At 43.5% G+C, this 14,423-nt stretch overlaps 1 pseudogene; it reads right to left on the bottom strand.

Moving 5' to 3' along the window:
- The window catches only part of LOC123463454, a 62,333-nt pseudogene extending 48,556 nt beyond the window's left edge, over positions 1 to 13,777 (bottom strand).
- Between the last annotated feature and the right edge of the window lie 646 nt (positions 13,778 to 14,423).

Here is a 14,423-nt window from a genome sequence, read left to right as displayed (position 1 = left end):
GCGAGGTCATCTGTGGTGTCAGGGTCAAAAGCAGAGGGTGAGGCCTAGTATGGGGGAGCGGGTGAGTGAGAGTGCATTCTGGAGACTTGGCTAGAAGGACCTGGTGAGAAAAGCACGTAGAGCAGAGAGAAGGCCATGCACACAGAATGAAAAATAGGGTATTCCAGACCATCTGCCTGTACATTGGCAGAAGTTTTTTTTTTTTTTTTAACTCAGTGAGAATTTGGAAACCAAGAGTACCATTCTCAGGCCATTTGGACCAATTGTCCAGCTTATATTGTGGTCAGACAGAGTTGCAGAGAAAGATAAGATGTTGTTCAAGAGTTGTACTAAGTTCTTAAGGACAGAGGGAAAGAGCAAAATAAGGGGAGAGAAAAAGGAACTGGGGCTCAAGCTGGTTTACACAGAACACCAATACGGCCCCCTGGCCCACGAGGGTGAATGGGGTCTGCACCTCCTATGTGGGCAGAGGCCGCACAGATCACAACTGTCGGCTATTTAGCCTGTTAGTGGGCAAGGAGGGCACCTGTGCTCCCGATGGCGAAAGCGGCTGGCAGTGGAAGATGCGAGCTCAGGAGGGTGAGGGGCACGAGGGAGGGGGAGAGGAGATGGTGCAACCCAACCGAAAGGCACCCCTTAGGGTACAGTAGACCAGAGAGCAAGAGACCCGAGGTGTTGAGAGTGCGTCTTTCTAGAGGCCTGGGGTTTGGAGCCCAAAAGTGGCCAGGGGGTGTAGCCTGGCAAGCTGGCACAGCTTCCATGAAGAGGGATTAAACCTGAGAACAGGCCAACCCGAGAGGGACACTCACCGATAAGGAGGGAGGAGGTGGAGAAGGGAAGAAGAGGGAGGCCGAATTGCAGGAGCCTTCAGAGGGTCAATGGCCGGTGGTCTGGTCAGGGGAAAGGAGGTCTGGCCGCCCAATTCAGGGATGGCCAAGACCACGCAAACCACTCTGAGGCAAAGATGAAAGCTTTTATTTGGGAAAAACAAGAGCTGCCAGGACTGACTCTCAACAGTGGAGCACAGCCAGCCTGAGATTCCAGATACTGGGCTTTACAGGGCTCTTCATTTGGGGGAAGGTGAGGAAGGGAAAAGAACTCCTTTGTTCTTTACATTAGTCATTTCAAATAGCCAGGGTGTGAGACCAGAACAGTGAGCAGGCAATTTAGGAGACAGGGTTCAGGAAACCATGACCTGGGGGCATTGTTAGGCAAGGAAGGGATAATGACTGGCCAGTTTCTCGAGGAATGTGGGTGAGTCTCTGTCACCATCCTGCTGTCCTTGGTGACTCCAGTTTTGGGGGCCTGTCCAGACCTAACATGTATAATTACAAACGCATTCACGTGCCATACCACACATACATAGAGGAAAAGCACAGCCCTTCTCATGCTGCTCATGAAGCTAACTGAAGCATTCTGACAATTTTATTATTTTTTTCAAGGTAGGGTCTCACTCTAGCCCAGTCTGACCTGGAACTCACTTTGTAGACCCAGGTTGACGTCAAAAATCATACAATCCGGGCTGGAGAGATGGCTTAGCGGTTAAGCGCTTGCCTGTGAAGCCTAAGGACCCCGGTTTGAGGCTCGGTTCCCCAGGTCCCACGTTAGCCAGATGCACAAGGGGGCGCATGCATCTGGAGTTCGTTTGCAGAGGCTGGAAGCCCTGGCGCGCCCATTCTCTCCCTCTCCCTATATCTGTCTTTCTCTCTGTGTCTGTTGCTCTTAAATAAATAAATAAAAATGAACAAAAAAATATTAAAAAAAAAATCATATAATCCTCCTTCTGCCTTCTGAGTGCTGGGATTAAAGAAATGAGCCTTGCAGCTGGAGAGATTGCTCAGTGGTTAAGGTTAACTTTGATAAGCCTAAGGACCCCAGTTCAATTCCCTCAGACCCATGTAAAGCCAGATGCACAAGGTGGTACATGCACCTGGAATTCATTTGCAGTGCATTGAGGCCCTGGCCTGCCCATTGTCTTGCTCTATCTCTTCTCCCTCCCTCTCTTTCAAATAAATAAATAAATAAACTCCAGACAAAAGCACTACCTTGTGCATTTGATTCTATGTGGAAACTTGGAAATTGAACCCAGGCTGTCTGGCTTTGCAAGCAAGTGCCTTTAACTGTGGAGGCCACCTTGAGATTGCATAATGAATTCCAGGTTAGTCTGGGTTGCAGCAAAACTGTACCTCAAAAAAAAAAAAGCAGGACATGGTGACACATACCTTTAATCCCAGCACACAGAAGACAGAGGTAGGATTTCTGTGAGTTTGAGGCCACCCTGAGACTACATGGTGTATTCCAGGTCAGCCTGAGCTAGAGTAAGATCCTACCTCGAAAAACCAAAACAAAAAACAAAAATGTAATGGGAAAATTGGGGTTCTGGGCTTCCCTGAGTTCACATCTGCAAACTAACCAAAGAATTGGCAATTCGAGAGTTAAGAGAATGATTTTTGTTTGTTTATTTTTGTTTTTTGACGTAGGGTCTCATTCTAGCCCAGGCTGACCTGGAGTTCACTATGTAGTCTCAGGGTGGCCTCAAACTCATAGCAATCCTCCTACCTCTGCTTTCTGAGTGAGTGCTGGAATCAAAGGCGTGCGCCACCATGCCCGGAATTAAGAGAATGATTTGTAAAATACCACATTTTATTGAGATCTTACAATGGAGGGCAGAAAGAGGATGGCTAGGCGGTAAGGGGAGATAAAGTGGGGAGAAGAGAGGTACACCACGTGAAGCCCAAAAGCTCATGTGGGCCACATGTAGTTCAGGAGTCCATGTGACCAGATATGGATCTGGGGAAAAAAGTATGGAAAGAAAGGAGAAAACAAAGTTCAAGGAGCTCCTGCCATGTGTGGAGCTGGAGGAGATAAAGAACCCATGCAGAGAGTAAGGGCTGGGGGTCCTCAGGCTGGGACCAGCCAAGGGAAAACTCACCCACAGCTGGAAGTTCCTAAGTGATCAGAGAGAGTGGGCCTGGTAGCTTTTTATTCCATAACATTTTCTACATATTCAGGCTATTTTCAAATTAGGGCAGTTTTACTGTTTCCTTTCTGATACCTGCCCTCTACTTCTTTCCCTGCCTGATTGAACTTTCCAGAACCTCCAGGGCAACATTGACAAGAATTGTTGAAAAACTAAAAATAGAGCTACCATATGACCCAGCTTTTCCTCTCTGGGTATACTTTAGGTATATACCCAAGGGATTCTAAGTCTTGCCACAGAAATACTTGCATCTTCACATCTATGGCTGCACTATTCATAATAGCTAGGAGGTAAAACCAGCCTAGATATCTGTTGACAGATGGATAAAGAAAATGGCACATATACACAATGGAATTTTTTAAATTTTAAAATTTTAATTTTAAAAAATATTTTATTTTTATTTATTTGACAGAGAAAGAGGGAGAGAGAGAGAGAGACAGAATGGGTACACCATGGCCTCTAGCCACTGCAAATGAACTCCAGATGCATGTGTCCCCTTGTGCATCTGGCTAATGTGGGTCCTGAGGAATAGAACTTGGGTCCTTTGGCTTTGCAGGCAAACACCTTAACCACAAAGCCATCCCTCCAGCCCAAACTTTTATTTTTTTATTTGAGAGAGAGAGAGAGAGAGAGAGAGAGAGAATTACTCCAGGGCCTCAGCTGCTACAACAGAACTCCAGACACTTGTGCCACCTAGTGGGCATGTGGAACCTTGTGCTTGCCTCACCTTTGTGCATCTGGCTAACATGGGATCTGGAGAGAGATAGAACATGGGTCCTTAGGCTTTGCAGATAAGTGCCTTAACTGTTAAGTCATCTCTCCAGCCCCACAATGGAATTTTATCTAGCCATAAATAAAAATGAAATAAACAAATGAATGGCTTTGGAAATCATTCTGTTAAAAGAAATAAGCCAGAATCAAAGAGACAAATCCTATGTGTTTCCTATGTGGAACCTAGATTTGAATTTATATAGATATGTGTGTGGGAGGTGTGTGTGAATGTGTGTGCATGTCTGTCTGTCTGTAGGTCATAAAACTAGAACTGGTACCATGAGAGACGAAGAGAGATCTTCAGTGGGGGGGAGGGAAGAAGGTAGTAATACATGTAACATGAAAGCAGGAGAGCCAGAAACATACATGGAGACTTTTGCATCTTTCCACAATGTCAGAATTGATTGAACAACAGTAAATTCACAAGGTGTGGCAGTTTCATTGGCAGCAGTTTGTCGAGTAGTCTCACTTTCCTTGATAGCCAGGCTGAGACAAGCAGAGATTCTTTCATTCCAATTACTAATATTAACTCTCGGATCACACATACACAGGAAATATGTCTAAACACACAGAGGTTACAGAATGGGTACAGAGCGTTACAGGTGCTATAGCAGAGTTCAGTTCAAGGTGTTTCAGAGGCTGTAGAGGCCAACGTTTGGAAACCGATAGGGACACTGAGAGTCTTTGCAGTCAGATAACTAACCAGCTGGAGATAGGCTGCTGCTGTAGGTTCAGGCCACAGGTTTGAGTGGAGCTGCAGAAGCGAGGTGGAAGACTATGGAGTCTGTAGAGATAAAGGGCATGACCAGGCGGTTGGAAAGACAGCAGGACCAGGTGGATGGACAGGTGGATGAGAAGATTGCAAGTCGAGTAGGCTGCATCAATAGAGGGACTGAGCAGAGCCAGGGGGAGGGTTGGGAGTTCTCTACCTGTTGCTCCCCTGAGGTGCACATCAGGTGGTCAGATAACAGGTAAGTGGGGCTGTTACCATCACAGTATTAAGTATTATGAGGTCCAGGTGGGGGAGTTGCACCTTTTCCTCAGCCTGGTATGTCTAAGTTCTGGGGTTTGGCTTTCCCCACAGAATTTGAATATACTCATGTCCATCACAGTCCCAATTTACTTTGATAAATTTATAAGATGGTGCCCTTTCCACTCTTAGGAATAAGTTTTTTATAAGTCTGTGCCTCATGGATGGTGCTGGACAGATGGTGGTGTTTTTAGGTACATCAAGGTACAGAGTCATCCTCCATCTTCAAAATGGGGCAAAATGTTGATTGTAAAATAGGCTCTCAGAGTAAGGTGCAGTCTGAGAAACCTCTGTTGTACACAATATGGAGTAACTTAGGGCAATAGAAGATATGATCTCGACAGAAGAGGACCAGCAAGAAGTGGGTGAGAGTGAGGTTGGAGGAGGGAAATTTGAACAAAGTATGTATAAAAATGCTGTAACGAAACACATTGCTCCATGTATGTTAACTTGAAAAGTCAATTAAAAAGGAATTGAGTAAATTCCTTGATTCTCCCATGAAAGTTCTATTTGATATTGAGGTTGCTAATAACTTGAATGAGAAATGGGTGATGCCTTTAAATTTTTATTACAGCAAGAAAGAGGCAGATGGGAGGGGGGAGAAGGAGGGAGAGAATGGGCACACTATGGCTCCCAGCCACTGCAAACTCTAGGTTGATGCATCACCTTGTGCACCTGGCTTTACGTGGGTACTGGGGAATTCCACTTGGGTCCTTAGGCTCTAAAGGCAAATTCTTTAACCACTGAGCCATCTCTCCAGCCCCAAGGGTGATGCCTTTTTGTCAAATGGCTTTTCTGTATTTATTGAGCTGATTATATGTTTTAGTTTTCCTTCTTAGTTTGTTGAAAATTTGAGTTGTTTTTTTTTTTTTGATTTTTTGATTTTTCAAGGTAGGGCCTCACTCGAGCCCAGGCTGACCTGAACTTCACTATGGAGTCTCAGGGTGGCTTCGAACTCATGGCAATCCTCCTACCTCTGCCTCCTGAGTGCTGGGGTTAAAGACATGTGCCACCATGCCCAGCTGAAAATTTGAGTTTTAAAGATTCATTTTTGAACACTAAGCCATTTCTACATTTCTGAAGTAAGACCCTAGCAATGATATATTATGCATTCTATTGTTAGATTTTATTTGCTAAAATATCAAGATTTGTTTTTTGCATGTATGGTCATGAAGATTTCTTAGTAGTTTTCTATTCTTGTATTGTCTTTGGATTTGACATCAAGACAATGCTAAATGTGAATTAAGTATTCCAGGGCTGGAAAGATGGCTTAGCCAAAGGACCCAAGTTCAATTCCCCAGGACCCATATAAGCACAAGGTGGTACATGCATCTGGAGTTTGTTTACAGAGGCTGGAGGCCCTGGTGTGCCCATTCTGTCTCTCTCCCATAAATGAATAAATAATTCCTAAAAAAGAAGTATTCCATTTCCTTTAACTTTTATTTATTTATTTATTTTTTAATTTTTATTAGCATTTTCCATGATTATAAAAAAATCCCATGTTAATTCCCTCCCCCCCACTTTCTCCTCCCTTTAACTTTTTAAAGAATTTGCATAGATTGATATTTTTTTTCTTCCTTAAATACTTGGTAGAATTAACCAGTAAGGAAATATGGACCTTGAGTTTTCTTTTGTGATTAAAATATTTTGTGGCAGGATTTTAAGTACAAATGCAATTTCTAAAGAAATAGAAATAAGGCTAGTCAGGTTATCTATTTCCTTTTTTAAAAAAGTTTATTTGAGGCCAGGCATGGTGGCGCACGCCTTTAATCCCAGCACTCGGGAGGCAGAGGTAGGAGGATTGCCATGAGTTCGAGGCCACCCTGAAACTCCATAGTGAATTCCAGGTCAGCCTGGGCTAGAGTGAGACCCTACCTCAAAAAACCAAAAAAAAAAAAAAAAAAAAGTTTATTTGAGATAGAGAATTGGCATGCCAGGGCCTCAGCCACTACAATCAAACTCCACTCACTTATGCCACCTAGTGGGCATGTGCAACCTTGTGCTTGCCTCACCTTTGTGCATCTGGCTTATGTGGGATCTGGAGGGTCGAATATGGGTCCTTAGACTTCACAGGCAAATGCCTTAACCTCTAAGCCATCTCTCCAGCCCAAGTTATCTAGGTTTTGATCCTCTGTGTTTTCCAAAGAAACTGTTGATCTATTAGTCCATTTTGTGCTGCTATAACACAATCCCACACACTGGATGATTTATATGGAACAGAAAATGTCCTGTCAGTTCTGGAGACTAGGAAGCCCAAGATGAAAGCAACAGCACCTGGTGAGGATTTTCCTGTTGTATTTCCATATGGTAGAAGAGCAGGAAAGAGAGAACATATTTCCACAAGCCTCTTACGGACACAAAATCACTCAAAAACTGATAGCTCTGGGCTGCAGAGATTGCTCAGTGGTTACAGTGCTTGCCAGCAAAGAATAAGAACCTGGGATTGGTTCCTCAGGACCTATGTAAAGCCAGACACACAAAATGGCACATGCATCTGGAGTTTATTTGAAGTGACCGGAGGCCCTGCATGCCCATTCTCTCTCTCCCTCTCAAATAAATAAAATATCTTTAAAAATTGATAGCTTTAATATATTTCAACAATGATCTTGCTGAGAAGGAGAAAAGTTCCCATTCACGATAGCTCCAAGAAAAAGTACCTACAGGGCTGGAGAGATGGCTTAGTGGTTAAGCACATGCCTGTGAAGCCTAAGGACCCTGGTTCAAGGCTCAATTCCCCAGGACCCACGTTAGCCAGATGCACAAGGGGGCGCATGCGTCTGGAGTTTGTTTGCAGTGGCTGGAAGCCCTGGCGCGCCCATTCTCTCTCTCTCTCTCTCTCTTTCTCTCTCTGTTGCTGTCAAATAAATAAACAAAAAAAATTTTTTTTAAAAAGTACCTACATATAGACCTTACCAAGAAAGTGAAAGACCTTGATTAAAACAGCAACAACAACAACAGAAAAAACTTTAAGACACTAGAGAATAAAGCAAAAGAGATACCAGATATTGGAGAGACCTCCCATATTCCTGAATTGGCATAAATATTGTGAAAAGTGGATATATTGCCAAAAGTAATCTACAGATTTAATGCAATTTCCATCATATGGCCAATGACATCCCTCTACAAGCTAGAAAAATACAATTCAACAAGTTACATAGAAACACAAAAGACCACACATAGCTAGGCAAACTTAAACAGAAAGAGCGCTGCTGGAGGCATCACAATTCCTGATTTAAAATCATGCTACAGGGCAATAGTGACAAAGATAGCATGGTACTGGCACAAAGCAGACGTGTGCACTAGTGGAACAGAATAGAGGAACCAGAAAACCTCAAATATCTGCAGTCACCTGATTTGTTTATAAGGGTGTTAAGAATGTATACTGGGGAGAAACAGCTTATTTAACAGATGGTGCTGGTAAAATTGGATATCCACCTGTAAGAGACTGAAATTAGACCCATACCTCTCACCCCGCACAGAGATCAATTTAAAATGTATCAAAGTTATTTATGTAAAGCCAGAAATGTCTTGAAAATGCTAGAAGAAAACAAGGGCAATACACTGAAAGTTACAGGTAGAGGTAGGAAATTTCTGAAGAGGACTCCAACAGCACAGGAAATAGTCCCAAGAATCAGCCAATGGGGTTACATAAGATAGAAAAGTTTCTTCACAACAAAGGAAACTGTCAGCAGAGTGAACAGAAGACTTACAGAATGCAAGAAAGTCCTTGCAGCTGTTATTCTGTCAGGGCGTCGGTGTCTACACCACACAAAGAACCGCAAAACTCTCAAAGTGCCATCAGCAAGTGAGCTGATGAAATGAACAGATAGTTCTCAAAAGAAGAAACACAAAATGACCAACAGACATTTAAAAAGTGTTCAACATCCTTAGTCATCAGAGAAATGCAAATTGAAATTTCTTTGAGATTTCATCTTACCCTTGTCAGAATAGCAATCATCAAGAAAACTAATGACCACAAATGCTGGTGAGGGTGTGGGGAAAGAGGATCCCTTATTCACTGTTTGTGGGAGTGGAAACTGGTGCAGCCACTGTGGAAATTATTGCAGCAATTTCTCAAAAGAGCTGAAAATTGAACTACCATATGATCCAGCTATATCATTCCTGGACATAAAGCCAAAGAACTTGATATCCTGCCCCAGAGATGTTTACACATTGATGTTCATTACCGCTGCATTCACAATAGCTAGGAAATGCAATCAACCTAGATGTCCATCAACCTATGACTTGCATGGTGTATATGTGGTGCATATGTGCAATGGAATTTTATTCAGCACTAAAGACAAATGAAATAAAATATACAGGAAAATAGATGAAATTGAAATATTATACTAAGTGAAGTAACCCAGGCCATATGTAAGTGCCACTTTGTACATCTGGTTTTATGTGGGTACTAGGGTATTGAACCCAGGCTGTCAGGTTTTGCAAGCAAGTGCCTTTAACCGCTGTCGTAGTCAGCTTTACATCACTGGGATAAACTTCCAAACCAGGCACAGTTTATGGGAAGAACAGGATTTATTTGAAACTTACAGATCCAGGGGAAGCTCCACAATGGCAGAAGAAGCAGGTCCTCTTTACATAGATCCAGACAAAAATAAAAAAGCAACCACCCCAAAGCAAGCACACTCCAGGAACCCGGGCACAACACAAGCACTCTGCATACCTTAAGCTGGAATTCAGATCTGCCCCCAGTAATGGGGCTGGGCCATAGGACCCACCCACAGTGATACCTCCTTTAGCCAGTGGGCTGATGACCTAAATTACAAGCTTTTTAAATACACTGAAGGCTAGAGAGATGACTTAGCAGTTAAGGTGCTGGCCTGTGAAGCCTAAGGACCCATGTTCATCTCCCCAGATCCCATGTAAGCCAGATGTACAAAGGTGAGGCAAGTGCAAGATTGCAAATGCCCACTAGGAGTTTGATTGCAGTGGCTGAGTTTGATTGCAGTGGCTGAGGCGTTTGCCTTCAAAGCTAAAGGACCCAGGTTCAATTTCCCAGGACCCACATTAGCCAGATGCACAAGGGGCACATGCATCTGGAGTTTGTTTGCAGTGGCTGGAGGCCCTGGCATGCCTATTCTCTCTCTCTCCCTCTTTCTCTGTCAAATAAATAAATAAATAAAAATAAAATAAAATAAACTTAATTTTTTTCTTTAAATCTTTATTTGAAGAGGGGAGGGGAAGAGAGAGAAAGAATGCACCAGGGTCTTTTGTCACTGCAAATGAACTCCAGACACATGCACCACTTTATGCATCTGGCTTTATGTAGCTACTGGAGAATTGAACCCAGTTGTTAGACTTTGCAAGCAAGTGCCTTTAACCACTAAGCCACCTTTCTAACCCTTTATTTAGTTTTTGTTTTTTTTGAGGAAGGGTCTCACTCTAGCCCAGACTGACCTGGAATTCACTATGTAGTCTCAGGGTGGCCTCAAATTCATGGTGATCCTCCTACCTCTGCCTCCCGAGTTCTGGGATTAAAGGCGTGTGCCACCATACCGGGCTAAAGCAAACTTTTTGAGTGTGATGATAAGGACATAGTTTTGTCACAGTCTCATCAAGTCCTAATAATCAAGAACTGTTGCTTTTCAGAGGTCAGTTGGTACTAAATACATGCAGGTAGCTGTATTGCTTAAGAAGACACTAACTGTACTACTTGATGTAGAGGTTGCTGGACACCGTACCTAGAGATTCTGATTCCTTAGGAGAGGTGAAGCCTGAAACAAGTATTTTTACTAGTCTTTCTGGGATGCTAAGGTTAGGCCAGGACGGAGCGTAACAGGAGCAGAGGACCTTGTAAGGTTCCTGCGGCTGCTGAGACTGGAGGGACCGTGAGTATTGGGTGGGCTGCTGCTGCCCTCTAGTGCTGTTGAGGCTTATTGTCCAATTCCCGAGGAAATTTTGGCTCTTGGGCCTTAACTAAGATGCTCATATATAAAGGAGGCCCGGGCTGGAGAGATGGCTTAGCCGTTAAGGCGCTTGTCTGCGCAAAGCCTAAGAACCCACAGGTTTGATTCTCCAGGTCCCACGTAAGCCAGATGCACAAGGTGGCGCGTGCCTATGGAGCTCGTTTGCAGTGGCTGCAGGCCCTGGGGTGCCTCTCTCTCTCTCTCCACCCCCCCTCGCCACCCTCTCGTTATTGCTATCGCTTTTTCTCTGTCTCAACTTAAAATATACATATATATTTAAAAACAGAAGGCAAATAAAGGAGTTCATATATCTGTGTTCCCAGAACGTTGGTACATCTCAGGTGTTCCCTAGTCTTTCCTGGGTGTAAGACAGCAGAACTCCTTCCAAAGGTTCAAACGGACTGACAACACTCGCATTAGGATTTTTCTGTTAAAAGGCTATGTGGCCCATAATACCCATGAATCGAAAGCCATGGACGAAACTTGAAGCTAATGGCTCTGCAGCGTGGTAACGGAAGCAGGATGCGACCCCAGCATGCTTCCTCGAGCGGCGGCGCAGGGCTCCAGGGTCCGTGCACGCCGCCGCCCGTTTGCCGTTCGCACCGGAGGCGGGAAGGGCTAACGTCATGACCACACGGGACTAGGACCCGCAGGCCTGGAGTGTCATCCCGTGAGCATGCCTTTGCTAAGGAACGCCGTCTTCTGCAAGCAAGGGCCACATCGGTGCAGACGCCTTTGCTCTCTGCAAACATGCCCCAGAGCGGTTGGCCTCAGCGCATGGTCCAACCCATCAGCTCTGAGACAGAGGAGCTCTGGGAAGTTGTTAAGCATCACGTCATCATTGTCATAGCTCCATCTTTGCTAGTAGGCCTATGGCAGTAAGTCACTGTGTTTGGTTTCTGATACAGTAGAGAATCTTTTCATTTGTTTAGAGGCCATTTTATGTTCCCGTTTTCTGTGATGTGCCTGCCTTTAATGAATCTCATTTCTGTAGTTTGAAATTTGCAAACTCAGAAAAGATGCAGAAATGGCTTAAATTCACCTCCTCTTCACATGTGACATTTTCTAAATTTTCTTTGATGTAAAAATTAATTTAGCTTTAGATATTTAGATATAAGAACATTTAAGAAGCCGGGCGTGGTGGCGTACACCTTTAATCCCAGCACTGGGGAGGCCACCCTGAGACTACATAGTCAATTCTAGGTCAACTTGGACCAGAGTGAGACCCTACCTCGAAAAACAAAACAACAACAACAACAACAACAACAAAAAACTTTTAAGAAAAACACTTGCTAATCTGTCAAATCATTTTCAGAATAGTCTTCCTTATAGCTAATAAAAAATATCCTTACATCCATGGTTATTTTGGTTGCTTTTGAATTGCATACTTAGCATAAAATATATTCAATATCTTAATACAATTTCTTGTGAATTTTTCTTCCATTCTTTTTCTTTTATTTGTTAATTAACTTTTTGTGGTACTGGGGATCAGATCAGGGCCTTACTAATGCTAGACTTCACTGAGCTACACTCCCAAGCCCTTAAACATTTTTACGTGTACAATTCAGTGGCTTGAAGGACATTCACAATGTTGCACAAGTCATTAACTAGATTTTTAAGTGTCTTGTGAACAGGAAGGCAATACAATTAAAATCTACTTATCTTTTGGTACTACATAACTCAGGGCTAAGCACATGCTGAACACTTAGTGTGCTTGTTTGATGGAGGGATGGATGCTGAAGGAATAGAGATTTCTGAGCCAACACCACTCTCATCAGGGCATGACCTTCTCAAGGAAATTCAGATACTATGTTGGAGGCACCTGTCATGTCACCAGAAGCCATTAAGTTAACATTAGTGTATGAATCAGGGGACATAAGGTACTGGGGCCACATGGGGGAAATCTTGCCATGCCTAAGGGCATTCAGACTTTTTTAGACTTAAAAATATTATTTATTTATTTATTTGCAAGCAGAGAGAGAAGAGAGGGAGACAGAGAGAATGAACATACCAGGGCCTCCAGCCACTGCAAATGAACTCCAGATGCATATGCCCCTTGTGCATCTGGCTTACATGGGTCCTGGGGAATTGAACCTGGGTCCTTTGGCTTTACAGGCAAGCAGCTTAACGACTAAGCCATTTCTCCAGTCCCATTCAGATTTAAAAAAAAAAAAAAAAACAAACAACTTTTTTTTTCTTCAAGGTAGTGTTTCACTTTAGCTCTGGCTGACTTGGAATTCACTATGTAGTCTCAGGGTGGCCTCAAACTCATGGCGATCTTTCTACCTCTGCCTCCCGAGTGCTGGGATTAAAGGCGTGTGCCACCACGCCCAGCTCTAATTTTTTTGTTTATTTTTATTTATTTATTTGAGAGCGACAGATAGAGAAAGAGGCAGAGAGAATGGGCACATCAGGGCCTCCAGCCACTGAAAACAAACTCCAGATGCATGTGCCACTTTGTGCATCTGGCTAACATGGGTCCTGGGGAATTGAGCTTCGAACCCGAGTCCTTAGGCTTCACAGGCAAGCGCTTAACCACTAAGCCATCTCTCCAGAATCCCCCATTCAGACCTTTTTTTTTTTGGTTTTACAAGCTCGGATCTCACTGTAGCTCAGGCTGACCTGGAATTCACGAGTCTCAGGGTGGCCTCGAACTCATAGTGATCCTCCTACCTCTGCCTCCTAAGTGCTGGGATTAAAGGCATGTGCCACCATGCCTGGCTCCCCATTCAGATTTTTATAAAACACTTTCAGCCAAATATTCTGACTGTGGTGATTTGAACCAAACAGTCACAATTTTGCAGACATTTACTGAAAGTCTTGCTAATAACTTATCTTGAGGACGAGGCCAGTACCACAAGATATATAGAGGCAATTATGAAAAGACTCAAGTCTTAAACAGAGCTCAAGTGAGTTTCATTCATGTGCTTCCATAAGGGCAGTGTTCACAATCTCTTCCTAAGACAGATGGCAGAGCCTCCCATAGTATTTAGAAAGATAGCAGCTTTTTGATTCTTCTGAGACATCTTACCTGATCCGCTTCCTCAACTTCTCAATGCTGACTGCCCTCATTTTCAGTGACTTTCAAGTATAATTCCAAGACTTAACAACATGATGCCCACCCTATACTCTTGTGTGAAAATTTTAAAGTTATCTTCCCAGTGAAGATAATGTACTTTGTAGAATTCCTCTGACTCAGTCACTACCTCCTGTAGGGTATGCACAGTGCACATAAAGACTCAGCTATCTGGAGAGAGTTGCCAGCCTGTTGAACTAATAGAGAACTTAACCATCCGGATACAGGGAGCAGAAAAACATGAATGACGGTGTGTATATGCTACTTTGATCTTGGCTTTAAAAAAAAAAAAAAAACTTTTTTATAGTTTTGTTTTTTATTTATTTATTAGAGAGAGAGAGAGAGAGAGGGAGAATGGGTGCACCAGGGACTCCAGCCACTGCAAACGAACCCCAGATGCATGTGCCCCCTTGTGCATCTGGCTTATGTAGTTTCTGGGGAATCGAACTGAGGTCCTTTGGCTTTGCAGGCAAGTGCCTTAATTGCTAAGTCAACTCTCCAGCCCAATCTTGACATTTAAAAAGCAAGTATTTTATTTATTTAAGTGAGAGAGAGAAAGAAGCAGAGAAAGAGAGAGAATGGGTGTGTCAGGGCCTTTAGCCACTGCAAATGAACTCCAGACACATGTGCCACTCTATGCAT

This window comes from Jaculus jaculus, chromosome 1, assembly GCF_020740685.1.
Source record: "Jaculus jaculus isolate mJacJac1 chromosome 1, mJacJac1.mat.Y.cur, whole genome shotgun sequence".
NCBI lineage: Eukaryota > Metazoa > Chordata > Mammalia > Rodentia > Dipodidae > Jaculus > Jaculus jaculus.
The sequence above is the reverse complement of the archived record's forward strand: the minus strand, read 5'-3'. Positions and strand labels throughout refer to the sequence as shown.